Source organism: Phaenicophaeus curvirostris, chromosome 3 (genome assembly GCF_032191515.1).
Source record: "Phaenicophaeus curvirostris isolate KB17595 chromosome 3, BPBGC_Pcur_1.0, whole genome shotgun sequence".
In the NCBI taxonomy this organism is placed as follows: domain Eukaryota; kingdom Metazoa; phylum Chordata; class Aves; order Cuculiformes; family Cuculidae; genus Phaenicophaeus; species Phaenicophaeus curvirostris.
The window spans coordinates 87,635,306-87,651,094 of NC_091394.1; positions in this window are offsets into that span (position 1 = coordinate 87,635,306).

Below are 15,789 nucleotides of genomic sequence, written 5' to 3' on the forward strand. Positions count from 1 at the left end.
CTCTTTGCAGAGCCTCCTGACCCTCCAACAGATTGACACTTCCTCCCAGTTTAGTGTCATCTGCAAACTTGCTAATGGTGCGCTTGATCCTCTCATCTAGGTTATTGATAAAGATATTGAACAGCACTGAGCACTGGCAAAAACCACTTGTCACCGGCCTCCAGATGGATTTAACTCTATTTACCACCACTCTTTGGGCCCGGCCATCAAGCCAGTTTTTAACCCAGCAGAGGGTGCGCCTGTCCAGGCTAGTGGTAGCCAGTTTCTCAAGTAGGATATTGTGAGATATTGTGTCAAAGGCTTTACTAAAGTCAAGGTTCACTATATCCACAGCCTTCCCTCATCTACAGCCTTTCCCTCAGTCCAGCTCAGCTTCGAACACATCACCAAGACTAATAAACACATCTTTCTGGCTTCAGTTCAGTTTTTTCTGCATTGTATCCCTAGAACAGAAGTGCAGCTAGGGCCACTCTTCATTTAATGATGATTATAGCTGGGTTTTATCATTCTTAGCATTGCAGAATCTGAAGTGGTTTGCCCCAGAAAGTGTGCCTCTGCACCTGCTCCCCGGCACTTGGCCTGGAAAACCTCTTGGTTGCTGTGTGCTGCTGCTAAAGGCAAGAAGTGAGCTTTCAGGCTGGCCTGCAGCTGACTCCACACATCTGAACACTGGGGTGTTCTGTAGAGAGGCTCTTACCACTCAGCTGCAAACAGCAGGACCAAGTAAATTGATGAAACCTGGTAAAACTGATCCTTTGCGGGAATGTTACTAGATTTCCTAACCTCTTTTAAAATACCCAACGTATTTCCCACTATTTAGGATACTCCAGTCCACTCTGTGACCACGAATTACAAAATGATGTTCTGCAGGTCTGAATTGCAACATGAACTTAGTCAGGGTACCAGCCTAGACAAAACCTTAGCCCTGTAAAAGTGACTAAGATACAATGCATTCATAATTTCCATTGCTCAGGTTTGTGGCTGACCTGAACTTCAGAAAATGAGGCCAGCTTGAAATTAAGAAGCAAACCAATCAAACCTTCAGCAGCTTTCAAAATATCTTCAAATTAATCTCTTTGTACTCAATTTCTTCAGAAGCTAATGAAGTTAGTGTCCTGAAGGAGTGTTGTGATACTTCATAGTGGCAATACTTTGAGATCCTTACCTGGAAACTACCAGAGAAGTCACCAGTTGTGTAATTTTTCTAAAAGAAGGAAAGGGGGAGGGAAATTGCATGCAATTCAATATGTAACCATTGAGCTGTCTGTAAGATACAGTATAAAAAAGCTTATTAGGAATACATTTCAAAAGACCTCTCATCTGAATTACTTTGCAATATGAAGAACTTGATAAGTTGTTAAAGAAAAGAATATTCTGCACAGGCTTCTCTAATTACGCTTAACTGTAAGTTTTAACTGAGCAAGGAGCTCCATCTGCTTCAACAATGCGATTTGTGATACAGTGGATTGGCATCCTCTTAGTGCCTCAGACTAGTGAAGTGCAATAGCATATGTAAATACTTCCTAATTATGTACAGTAATGGGAATTCACAGATGGGTAACACCACCATGTTCCAAAGACCTGCTACCTATACATTCTCCTTGAAACAGTCTTGTATTATAGTGGATTCTGGTAGTTTTTAAGATGGATTGTTAAGATTCCACTATCTAAATCAGGTTTCAGGCATGAGTAGGCTCAAGCTTGCTCTTATAGGAGGATGTATTGCAGATGATGGCATGAAGTGCTGAACTGCACTGCAGAATATGGCTGCTGCTCTATTGCTTCAAAAGCAATGTTTGCTTTGTGGTGGTGGAAATAAGAATTTACACAGATGCAATAGTGCTCTGCTTAGAAAAAGACTCCAGTTTAATAGGATCATTTCTTTTTCCTGTAAGAGGATGAAATACCAATGAGTTTTGCACTCAGTTGACTGTTAAATATTATGGAGATAATTAGGGGTGAGTGCACAATTTGAGTTAATATCAATGAGTCTGCGCAGCCAGTTCATCGTGCAGTGAATAGGAAAGAGTGGAACTGGAACTCAGGAGGTAAATCCTTCTGAATAAAAACCTTCTCAGCAACCTCAGCTTCAGGGACTGTTATCATTTAGTCCGACTAAATCTATCACTTGAGTAATTGTTCTGTAAAAGTATAGTTGAATATAAAGCATTTGAATTGTTGAAAATCTATAAATCTGAAGGAAAATCCTGGACATTTGAAGAGTTCATAAAAGGTCAGCATTATTTTTCAGCAACAGCACAGCAGTGACTTTGTGTACAGAGAAGCTTGTTAATTCTTGTTTTTTTAAAGAGATGGCGCTGTTGAGTAAGTAAAGAGGAGGCAAACTCCATTCTCTTCCCCTTTACCCCACCCCTTATCTTTTGAAGAAGAGTAAAGTAAGGGGGTGAGTTTAGGACTTCAGTGATGTAGAAACATGGAAAAAAAAATCTTCAATAAACTTATCTAAAATAGCAACCAATAGAGGATTCTTTGTTCTTAAGTGCAATAAGAAAGCTTTGGCATGATGATATGACATAGCACTTGCAGTGGACTTGCCAGAAGACGTGTGGTCACCTAGGAGTATTTTAGGAATAGGTTTGCATAATCAGGCCCTTGATCCACTGGCTGAGAGGAAGACATCTTCAAAATTTCCTTACAATCTTCTTGGTGACAACAATAAATACCACCAGTTCTTACTGTTAAGCACTGACGATGTGACCAAGTCAAACTAAGAGAGCCACAAGCACAACTACACAGATACAAGTAATGCCTCATGTCATGGTCATTGGCTGGTAACAAATGCTTAGAGAAAGTAAAACAGCTATATTCAAGGAGTTTCTGTCTCCTGGTTGTTTGATGGATTCTCTCTGATTTTTTTCTCATCCCTACTTGAACTTGATTGTAAACAACTGTATCCTGTAGCAATGAGTTGTGTAGGTTAATTATTGCTTTGGTGTGTTTCTAGAGGGTGGACAAATTCTTTTCATTTGTTTTCTCCATATTGACTGGTAACTTCATTAGTTGGTTCTAAATTTTGCCTAGTATGAAACAGTCATTCCTCATTTCTCCTTCTAACAACAACTGTGATAGTATAGATGTGTATTCTACTTTCTTCCCAGTTGTTTCTTTCCTAAGTTAAGGAATTTGAGTCTAATTGATTTTTGCATGGAGCACCATACTGAGAGTAAATCACATTGTATGGCTGCTGAGAGGAAATCATCAGCCCATTCACTTCATTTGTCCCCTCCAAGTGGGGAAAATAAAGTGTTATCAACTATTGCTACCTTGTGAGGAACTCAGGTTATTTCATAATGCATTGTGTCTTTACATCTTTTTAATTGTATTTTCAGGAGTTAATTCACCTGTTTACATGCCAGTACAGTTCCCTGACTCTCATCCAGGACAAATCATCCCTGGCCCAACGTGGAACATGAATTGAACCAGCTTGTCTCCAAAACTTGCACTAGCAATAGGAACTACTACAATATAAGTAAGAGGGCTGTGCAGTCCTAATATATCTTTCCCAGAGGTTACTAAATTGCTCCCATAGTGTTCAAAGGATGCATTATAGTGCCTCCTTTTTACTATCTTGGAAGCTACTGTTGAATATAACTAAACCAAGGATAAATGTTGCATCTTAATGCCAGTCAGCAAATCAATAGTGTAAGAAAGAAAAGGCCTATATTTTAGGTAGTGTCTTCAATTCAGGGGGATTTGCTTTTCTTCTCAAATTTATTATTTTCCTGAAATAAGAAGTGATTGGTTTGGTACTTTGTTGTTGGACAAAAGTGACCTTTGATTTACAATGTTGGCACAAGAAGACCACGCAGGAAATTACAGTCATATCTGAAGTCACTTCACTGAAACAGGGCAAGATAAAAAGAGGCTACTCTTTCAGTATAACCTTGTTTTCTTATTTTCAGAAAAGAAAAGACAGTCTCAGGTATTTCTTTCTTCTTGAATTTCATGGGTGTTATTAAACACACTGTAGCAAACCCTCTGTGGAGATCAGATTTTGTTAAAGCTGATTTGCCTTTGGCCATTTAACACAAGATTGTTGCTTGGCTTTTACTTGTTAAAGATATTCTTTTTAGTCTCTCTTATCTGCTAGAGGTGACATGCTAAAGGAAAAGTTAAAGGAAAAGTTTCTTCTTGAAGTTTGATTATGAAATGCAAAGCATTTGATTTAGGTTAATATATGATCAAAGATTAACTATATCTTGAAATGTTCTGAGGAATTCAAGTGTGGTTGGAAGCATCTGAAGTTAGCCCATGTTAGGAGGCTCACTTTGCTCTGGTTCTTTTTATATAGCATTCTGAATTGCCCTCTACCATAGCTGAAAATCAGCAATTCATTTGAATTACCTTCTGGAGGGATCTGTGTCTCTGCATTGACTAGATAAGGAGCTTAATAAGACTAATTACCTCTCTTTAAATACCTAAACAATTGTGAATGCTCTCTGTCTCTGATTGACTCCAGTGAGAGGTAATTTTTTTTTTCCTAGGCAAGGAAATGAACACTAAATTGGTCAGAGTCAGAGAACATAAAGCCTTGGAGGATGAAGTAGCCTTCTTAGGCTCCTATGAAGTTCCTTCAGTTCAAGTTTGATCAATATCAATGTGAAAAAGTTCTGTGAAACATTGATGGAGACCATCAACCAGATATCATGAAGGACTGAACCTGTTGCTCTGCATGATCAAGAACATGTGGGCTTTAGATTAAACCTTCTACCTCAGGAGCCATTTTAATACTAACAAATGATTCTTGTACCTTTTTTTGGTACTAATATCCTGTATCCATGCTACTAAATGCCTTTGGTCTCCAAAATAGAGTAGCAACATCCAAACTGTGTTTTGGGGAAGGTCCTGGGCCTCCATCAGCTCCTGAGCTGTGCATGGGAATTGTTTAGAAGAATGTTAGCAGGCCAGAACCATCCTGGGGTCATACCTCACAATTTAACACTGCTATGATCGGGTCCTAGTTCCATCGCCAGAAGCTTTGGTCCAAGCCTTGCTTGATGCTGTTCACCTGGGATTGCTTGCACTAACATTACCTTTCTGTACTCAGCTGTTGGTATGTGAAACAAAGGTATTATAACTGAAAGGCTTTAAGTCCAACAGCCTTAGCTGTTCTGGTACTTCCACACCATGTTTTATCTATGGTAGATACCTTTTCAACTGGGTAAAAAAAGTGTGAAGTGGTCTCTGAATGTATGTCTGGAAGTGTCTCTGATTTTAGGTGGACTAAATGATGAATATGCAGGTACATTATCCTTTAGGCATTAGTCAGGGTATTTGATGAAAGAGGACAAACATGATTAGGGATTTAGAAGTTCACTAAACCAACAGGGTACTTCCAAGTCTTGGGAACATGGTTTTACTTGAAGGTTTAGTTCAGATTTTCCTCTGGTACATAGCTGCAGGGGTTATGTACAGCAATAGGAAGAATGATAAAGGCATGAGGTTCATTCCTCCTTGTTTTTTGTCCTGTGTATTCCTCTTTCTGTGAACCATCACTGTGATACTCAACAGAGATGTTGATCTTTTTTAATGTCAGTGGCAGAACTTCTCTGCTTTCTTTTCAACATTTGGGAATGGCACCTTCTCTTAATATGAAATGTAACCCCTCACGCTCAATTACAGCAGTGGTAGGAAGTGTGTGATCAAACATTTACATGACTCTACCTCTTGGTTACATAAAAGAAAATGAATGTAATTTTCACCTACCTACTTTTATCTTTTTATGAGTGGAACTGCTTATAAGCCAAATAAGCCAGAAGGCAAACTGTAACATATTAAGGCGAGAGAGAAAAAGAAAAACAACTTCAATATTTTCAGAGTAATGCGTTAAATCTGAATACATTTAAAACTTAGTGATACATATAATTAGTGCTGGTTTCCATGGTTACGAAGTCAAAGATACAGAAGTTGCAGCTCCATTTCTTGTCACTGAAAACTCTGCTTAAATCAGAGATGGTATGGATCCAGGTGGCAAATATTCATATGCTGGAATTGGCTTCACCCATCTGGTGTCCAATCTGTTAGCTAAACTCAAGTAAGTTAACAGAACTCAAGTAAGAACATAGCCACCACTGAAGGGGAACAAGGAACCACATTTTGTCTCTAAAACGGCCCCAATGAGAGATCCTCCAGTTCAGATTTAGTTCCAGTATATTTAGGTGTATCTTCATCTTCATATCGTTGTCAACTTGAAATAACCAGCTACAGGAAGGTTCCCAGAGAGAGATCGGACCCCTTGGGCCTGTGGTTCATTTAGGGTAGGGCCATGTCTTATTGGGAAATTCCTGTTTCAATTTTTGTTACTTGTCATTTGTTGATCTGTTGGGACCTGCTTAATTTCAGGAGTAAATATTATCTCATTGCTTGTGACTAGCAAACATGAAAGGATTATGGGGCTGGGCACTGGTCCACAACCACCCATTCTGTTTGATTGGTTGTGTGCTCTTTGGATGTTTTGGGTGGCATCAACCAGCACTTCTCCAACCAGATCTCAGGCACAGTTCAGGGAATAGCAGATCTGGGAGACTATATGGAGTATGCTCACCCACGCTCTGACTTTGAGCAGCTCATGTAGATGGAAAGAGAATTCTTCCTGGACAGGCACACAGCCCAGACACTAGTTAAATGCTAGTGGATAATTCCTCTGCTATGAATTTCTCCAAACACACAATTCTGTTCTGGTGTCAAAGAAGGACTGATGCTTTGCAGGCAGTGTTTCCTGGTCACTTCCCTGCCTCCTTTGCTCTGCCTCCTTTCAAAATGTTTTTCACTGTTTTCCACTTTCCAGTGCCCCATCCAGCTTTTTTTTTCCCTCCACACTTATGTTTCCAAAATGTTCAAACTCTCCTGACACAAATGGGAAGGGTCATTTATTTCTTCCCAAGACTCTTCCTTTAGGTAGCCTGTTGTTCATTCATAGTCTAATTTTCTTTTTTACTTTCTCTTACTCTCTGCATTTGGAGCAACCAAGCTTCTCAATTGTATGTTTTTATTGTCTGGGCCACCATAAACACATAGTCCCTTTCTGCTTGTTTCACTCTGTTGATATGTCTTTTCTTAAACTGGCAGATGGCTCTTCAGGGACAAGGATGGGTGTTCCCCTGCATTTGTAACACACCTAGCACAATGGAGTTTTGTTGGAATCTGGAGTTTTGAACACAATTATGGTACCTGCAAAACAAATGTGTTGATTTTGATCTTCCGGCCATGTTCATTTGTTGCATGAAACGGGCATGTGTGTAAATTTCTTATTTATTTCAAGGACAAGATTGCAAACCTGAGCAAAAACAGAGATTACTGTATTGTGGGAAAGGGTGCAGATTCAGAACTCATTACAAACTGGTGTAAAACTAATGTAATCTGAAATTTCTATTAAATTGGAGATTTTGTATATATTTCATACTTGCAAGATTCTGCTTCAACAAAAAAATGTCTTTTAATTCTTACTTGAACATTACTACTTCATAATATAAAAATCTGAAGAAGAAAATTCAGTTAGGTATTACAATTTGAAGCTTAACTGGATTATTTCACCTTGTCAAAATGGATTTTTTGTTGAAATCAACATTCCCCCATAGAAACCTTAGGATTATAGAAAATGGTATATTCCAGCACGAGTGTCCTGTGGGGAAATCTTTAACCTGCTCTGTTAGGTTCTAGGTCCAGCACATCTCATGCACCCTTACTGCTCTGTTTGTGGGAGAGGACAGCAGTATATTGTCATCCCTAGAAGCAAGGATGACAGCAGTGGACCATCTCAGAATGGTGCAGTTTTGTTGCACCCCCCTGCTACTAGCTACTAGCCAAGAATGCCATCACCACCTCCACCCATGAGCTTTTTATTTTAACTTGGATTGTGGTTGAATTGTACCAAATCCCAAGATTTTATATCTGGCTGATCAGAAACCTAACCAGCTAGAGGACCTCTAAGGTCTCCATTTGCTCTGCAGACTTGGTAGAAGGATCTGCTGTTGACCAAAGCACCCCTAAGCCTGGCAAGTCACAAAGAATCAGGGAAGATGCAGACAGAGCTTGTTGAATGGAGGATATTTCAAACAAAACAGGATTTTTCAGTACAACTTAAAAAAGCAGAAAGGTTTCTGTCACATCACAGTCTGCTTCGGCGTGGGACAGACACCTGTCACTCAGGATTTAGTTCTCCATCTTAGAATGGAAAGTAGGTCCTTAGAGTACTCGCATAAAAAAAAAAAAAGAAATAAACAGTGGCAACTAGGCATGAAGAAAATGCAAGTACCCAACTTACCACATGAATGTGGGCTCTTTATTTTTAACAGCTGTTCCCATTTTCTTCTTTAATGTTAGCATGGAAAAGAGAGCATACAGTCTTCAGGGAGCAGAGTATGACAAAATGCACAAAGACGAGAATTTTTCTTACTTTACATAATGGACAGAGATTAAAGAAAAATAGCTTTGAACTTGCATAATTCCATTTTTTTAACATAATTATTAAATAAGTTAGTGCACAAATAACACTTATAAACTGGGCTGGTGTTGCAATTAAAAGTAAACCCTGATTTTCAGAATATTTAATTTTGTGATGTATGAGCTGTTAGTCCAGTCCCTTGTTTTTGTCCTACTTTCTCTTCCTGCAGTTATTTAAATAAAACAAGCACCATATTGTACCATAAGAACTAATAGCAATAGGTTTATTGAGATTTATAGCCTAAACTCATTGAAGTCTCACCAGGCTCAGTGTGTCTTCCTTCATAAAACACTTCTGATAAATGTACAGATAATACTTTAAGAGTCAAATGTATATTTGTATCCAGGTGAATACTTAATAATTACAATGTTATTTTAGCTTACAGAGACATTTAGTAACGTTTTTTGATCCTGGTGCTCTCTTTGCAAGGAACACCAGCTTATTCAGTGGAGGCAGCTAGGGGAACGCTTTCATGTCATGTCATTGCTGGGATTAATAGATATTTGAATTTCAGGAAAAGGCTGGCTGATAGTGCAAATGAGTATTCTTTGGAGGAATAATTTTTAGTTTTTGCACAGGAAAAGAGCAATTTAGTGTAAAGTACAACAAAAGAACGGCAAGTAAAAGATCTATATTTACTGTTTGTATTTTTAGAAAAGTCAGAAGCTGCGAACTGGTGAACCTCCATTTTACAATCCAGCTCCTTCAAAGGTACAATCTTACTAAAAAGTAGTCCTGTGTTATTTTCTTGAATTGCGATCAGAAATATGTTAGTGCCTGATGCCTTGCAGAAATAATAAGAAGCATTAATTTAGTGATCATAAACATGACAATTGAATTTCAAGTCAAGGTGAAACATACGACAGATCAGTGAGAGGTGAGCCTATTATGTTCCCTGTTGCTTGCTCATGACACAGGAAAGGGGGGCTAAATCCAGTAAGGGAGCACCTGGCAGGTAATCTCTTTTTATAAAAAGTAGGTGTGTACCTCACTGCATTTCTCAGAGCCTGAGCTTTGCTGTTGAGAAGGCTCTGCCATCAGCATATATTTAGGTAATGATGTTTTAAACTGTTGCTTTTTGACTTCAGTAAAATTATATCAATATCGGAAGGCACGGCCAGATAGGGGTTTTTATATTTGTATTACACTGCCTTACAAAAACTACTTGTAAATTTTCTGGGAATAATACTTAGGGAGATATTTTCAAATGGTCTGAATGCAAAATCTGAAAAATAGCAGTGGAGATCTTAGAGGCCCATTATGTAAACTTTAACATTTTTTGAAATATGATCTCTTTACTTCTACTGGAATGAATTGTGTTTTGTTTGCTTTTTTTTTTCCCTAGCTATTATATTCAAACCTTTTAAAATGTATTCAGTTCCTTGTATTGAAATGTGAATGTTTAGTTTATGTAGCAAAAAATATAACAAAAATATTAGATACAAATCCGTTGCAGGCGACATTTTGTAGCTAATTATTACTTTTTAAATAGTGCAATCAAAATGATTAGCTCCATTATTTTTTTATTCCCCTACCATAAAATAAAGTTTCTATATCTGCAAAATCATGTATGCATTTTTTAAACTTCTAAGTTTTAGCCCAAAGCAGGCATTCTTTTTTTTTCACTGATGAGTTCTAAAAATTAGGCATATAATGGAAAACCTGTCACTTGCTTAACTACAGAGGTTCAAACCCCACTATAATTAGCCCAATGACAGCAGCAGATGAGATGAGCCTGGCATCAGCACCTATCTAGGTATTTTGCATCAATTCTTTTATAGCAATGAACTAAAAGGCTTTTTTTTTTTTTCCAACTGGGTGCTAGTTTTCTATTTTAATACATTTTCTATCTTTAAAAACTTCTTCTGATTCTTCACCATGTAAGCCTAAGCTATATAACTCAAATTTCTCCAAGGATTCAAATTTAACCTGTTAAATTCAGTGGTGATAAAGTGATAGGATAGTGACATGCAGAGACTGGCTGGCCCCACACTCTCTCAAGTGACAGAAGAGTCTTCCTTTTTGTGTCTGTTTCAGAGCAGCTGCTTTGAAGATGGTTTATACCTTCCTGCTCCACCTCCTTATTCCCTTGTCCCAATGTTCTTTTACTCATAGTAGTGGAAAAATGTAAATATTCTTTCAGTTGTTCCTATATGGAGGTTCCTTAAAAAAATAAATACATTGAAACATGGATGAGAGTTTTTCCAGTGGTAATCTTTCAGAATCAGCAGAAATGAAAAACACCACTGAAATGTTGATGTCTTCATGAGGGAGCTGAAGATATTTCACAGCTAGTCCCAGATACAAGTGCAGTTTTGCCTTGCTGCAATAATTTTTATAGCATGAACAGAAGTGGAACCTCCTGCCTGGATGATACTGTTGAAACAAATGGGTATCTGGAGTGATGCAGGATCCACAGGCAACAAAAGGCAGGAACTGTGAGGGTGTTGGTCTCAGTCATTAACAGTCGGAACCTATTAAAAGGCAAAGATGATTTTTGAATTCTTGCTCTGAGTTTGACTTACACAAGAACATTGTTTTTGTTGAAGTAGGATTTCTGAGAAAGTTTGTGTTACCTAGACTGGACTTTTTATCATCCATGTGAGCAAGAAAGAACTGCTGTTTATACCAGAGAATGTCTACAACTAGGACCAATATCCTGGGTTTTGAGTCTAGCTCAGCTAAGACTTTTGGCTGTGGCCTTTGATTTCTTAATGGCTGCAGGCAAGGAAGCCAGCACCTCGCACCTTTTACAGACAAACTATGGGGGAAGTGACCATGGAAAATTGAAAAAATGGGAAAATAGCAACAGAGGGCCTAAACCACTTGCTTGACTTGACATTTTAAATATACGTCTGCAGGAATGATGACAAACCGGCTGATTTCTGCATTATCTTCCAGATGTTCTGTCAGGGTTGTCACTGAAAGTATGTTCTCAGACCACCACCAAAACACATGCTCATAAAGTGTTGCATGGGCGCTCGCACAGGCCAGACTTTCCTTTAAATTTTGCACAAACTTGGAGAAAATAGGACTGGTGCTAGTCTCTACCATAAAGGCAACTTGGACCAAATGCATACAATCTGAGATTTATGCAAGCAAAGTGGAAAGAGAAGCAGGTTCCCCCAGCATGGAATTTGTCCTTTGGTGAAATAAGATGCAGGTAAGTCAGAAACTTCAGACTGAATGTGGAGGGTGGAGTTGTGTTTTTCTTATTTGTGATTTGAAAATTTGCAACAACACAAAGATGCTTTTAAAAAAAATACACTGACTCAAATCCTATGTGAAGCTCTGTGGTAATTAGTCCAATACCTGCTGTGGTGGGACCACAGTAAGATTGCCAAAGCAGTCTGGCAATTAAAGCTCTTTTAACAGTGGGAACTCAAATTCACATGAAATGTTAAGGGCCACAGGGAAAAAAAATAACCAGTTGTTGTTCTTAACCTCAGCTAGTCCCTTGTAGCTTGAGGTTATAAACAGGGAGAGCCAAGAGAGGTCTGGCAGTTTTTCTCTAAAGAGGTGGACATAGTGACTTTGAAGAAAAGTAGAACTGCTAACAGCAATGATAGTGCCTTAATGGGAAGATGTAGCTCCTGCTTTGTTTTAGAAGAAAAGGAAGCTCTTTTGGTTTTAGGAAACAAAGTGAGATGCATTGTCTACTCAACTCACTTTCTTTTTCTGCAGAGGTACAAAAGACAGAGGAGATGTCCCCTACTTTGTTATAGATTAATAAAAAGGAGATAAAATAAAGAATTAGAACAGCAAACCATTGTCTCTAAAACCGAGACAACAACTTCTTTTGGCTGTTTAACCTGAAGGCAGACCGTGGACAGCAGCATTTGTTATTGTCTTCTGATGACAGAATGAACAGGGGCAAAATAAAAGGTTTTTGGGTTGTTTTTTTTTTGAAGTGGATTGAAGACTGCCAGATTTGGTGCTCTAAAGTTTCTAAGAATGTCTAGGGAGCTGCAGGTTGTCAACAGAGTGGCCAGCAAGTTATTTATTGCCAGCAATATAGTAAAGCTGAAAGATTCCACTTCACTGGGGGTTGCTCCTTTCCTCCAACATCTTCTATTTTGGCGTGGAAACCAGAGAACTATAGTTCAGCCTGCGACCCAGAAGATTATGGGTTTGGGTCTGCCCCAGAAGAGGAAGGTTGATGCCGTCATCAGGTGACTTCTCTGGAATATGGTGTAGTTCATTTTATTTTCCTCCTCCGAATTCCTGGTGTTACACTAGGCAACCAAGCTACCCCAAAGCCTTGCAGTTCGATGGGGCTGGAAGGCCTTTATCTGAAAAGGTCACACTCAAAACTTCAGCTGCCTAGCTTGATAAGTTACATACTTATGACTGAGTGATCAGTTAATCAATTTATCTATCTATCCATCCATCCAATCATCCAATCATTCACCTAAAAGTCTTGTCCAGGAATGTCTTGTTCTGGTCAGAGCTGAGAAGTTCGCTGCTTATCTCCAAGGGAAGACCACTGCTTATCTTAGTGCCATGGGAAGCCATAAACCATTTTCTTATTTCTCAGTCATAACTGGAAGACTTCACACTGAAAGTGTATTCTCAAAAACTGCCCATCACAGGACACAGAGGGTCATATAGTGGGGTTAAAATCATTCCTACTTTTGTTTGCTAGGGAAAAGTCAGAGCACTCTTATCTGGCAGTGTAACTTCCTGAGGGGATTCAAACCCACTTTTCTTCAGAGTGAGGACAGTGCTTAAACAAGGAAGTTACAGGGAACAGATCAGGGTGCTCAGATGATAACTCTGGCCAAGGCCAAGGTACGAAAACTATAACAACATGAATTTTACTGGTTGGAAGTTCTTAACAGGAGTGGGGATAACTTGCTACAAAGGCTGTTCTCATGTTTTATCCAGTGATCATTTGATGCACTGTCCTTAGAGCTAGGTTCTGAAGCCATGTTCCCTCCAGAAAGTAAAAGCTTCAGCTGCACTAAACACATGTTGCCTCTTGCTGGCTCTAGGTAGCCTAATGAATCATTTATGTATCTACCATGCAAAGAAGAGCTTCTTCAGGGGAAGCAGAGGAAGCAGGAAATAAACTGTAGTATCCTGCTGGCTTGACAAGTGATCCTACATGATGGTTTGTAGCAAAACAATCCCCAAGGCTCAGTGCTGGGTCCAGTTCAGTTCAGCATCTTTTTCAGTGACCTGGATGAAGGGATTAAATGTAACCTTAGTAAGTTCATGTATGACACTAAACTGGGAGGAGGTGTCAATCTGCTTGAGTGTAGAGAGGCTCTATGAAGGCTGCCCAGGGAGGCGGTTGAGTCACCATGCCTGGGGGCATTTAAAGGACTGGTAGGTGAGGTGCTCAGAGATAGGGTTTAGTAGCGGACAGGTATGCTTGAACTTGATGATCTCAAAGGTCTTTTCCAACCAAAGGATTCTATGACTCTAAAACAGTGACCTTATGTACTACTATTGGTGGTAGGGTCTTGGGGAAAAATATCTACTTCCATGAGCAAATTCTAGGCACCAACTGCCAGCATTGGTGGGGGCTGAAGCATCAGAATGCTTGAGAAAGAGGTGTGCTTTGTACCTAGTGTTCTCGTTTAGATACACTGAGCTGTCTTTCTGCCCAGCATATAAGGGTTATGCTTCCTTCTAGTAGAACTTAACTCCCTCTGTGGCCTGTGCTAGAAGTCTGAGCTCCTTGGACCTTTGCTTGGGGCAGTGCCTGAGGTGCAGACATTTCCTAGTAAGGTAGTAGCACCTAAGTTGCTTATTTTAAAGTAAAAATTCTGACATTTCCTTGGGTATCTTCTTTGGAACAAGTAGTCTGTTGACTATTGCATTCCAATTTGCTTCTTAGAGCCCAAATTCTCCATTTAAGGAGGACAACTAACTGCACTCAGACATTATTGATCCCTGTGCAGTGAATGATTACAGCTTGGAGTCCATAGAGAGGTGTTGACCCCCAAATAGCCCACACCTATGTCTGTGATTTAATCTCCCTCTGAGGCCTTGATGAATTGTGATTTAAATGCCTCTACAGTGAACTTGAAGAATTTCTGCTCCAAATTTTTTATTTAAAGCAGTTTTGCTATTCACATTTGCTTTAGAGAGAAATAGAAATGTTGTCAGCCAATTACTTAGACCTGCACCTGTTGCCCTGTCTTTTTTAAAACCTGGTGTGTAGTTAAGGAGACATCAGGATATGCAGCTGATATGACATCTTCTCCAAAAGAGGAGGAGCAGAAATCCAGCATCTTAAAAGATTTTTCTCTGTGGAGGGTGGAAGCAGAAGTCACTGTGCAGCTCTATTGCTAATCTGGCACCCGTGGGAGAGACGAAGAGAGGGAGGAAGAGTAAAAGCTCTTTGGCGGTTTTGTTCACACATGTAACAATTCTTGGATAAGGTTCTTCAGAGTCTGGACATTCTTACATAGAGAGACGTGTTCCCATCTGTGGTACTAAGGGGTAGGCATTGACTCTGCTTAAGCTGTTCCTTGCATTTGTTGGATTGGTACCTGAACTGTTGGAGAACAGAACAACCCATTTAGTCCAGTGATTAAAAATATTCTTTGCTGTAGAAAGTCTGTTTCTAAATGAATGCTGCATTTTTGTCAGCATTCATCAAAGAAAAGAGGTCTTGGTATACTCCACTAATCATCTGGATAAACATATTCTAAATTAATAAAGTGGCTTTCACTTGGAATAGGCCTGTCGTGTCAGGTCTTTGTTCCATTTGATCTAACAGGTTGTTTTTGGCTGGGAAAAAGGCCTTGGAGAAGTAGGAGCTACAGGATCTCAGGAGAAATTTCTTAAAGACTTAAGAGACACCTTGAGCTCCTAAATTGAGGCTTTGGCATTTTTGAAAGATCCAAAGATCCTGCAGCTATAAATTGGTCTTTAACATCCCAAGACACCCTCAATTCCATTGTGGGTATCCAGAACCACTGAGCTATGGCCCCTTTGGGCTTTCTGACCTGCTGCCTCCCTTGTTTCTCTCCTCTGTCATCTTCTGTAGCCTAATCTAGTAGTTGTCATTGGATTATTTTTTATATTAATCTAATCAACTAAGCTACTGGGAAAGAAACAACTCAGATCTTTGGAGGATGGACAGATAAGTTTTGACTGTACAGGCCTTATGGGTTTTAAAAGACCCAGATTTGAAACTATGGTCAGAAACTCAGCCCTGGGTCTTGCTGCTGTTGTTAAAGGAGGACTACTGAGGCTTTCATGACAAATATTGCTTGCTGAAGATATCCTTTTAAAGAATTCATTATCCCCTGGAGCATGGTCTGGAATAATCTTTTCCCGGCCATTTACTTTTTCTTCCTCTCTGGTCC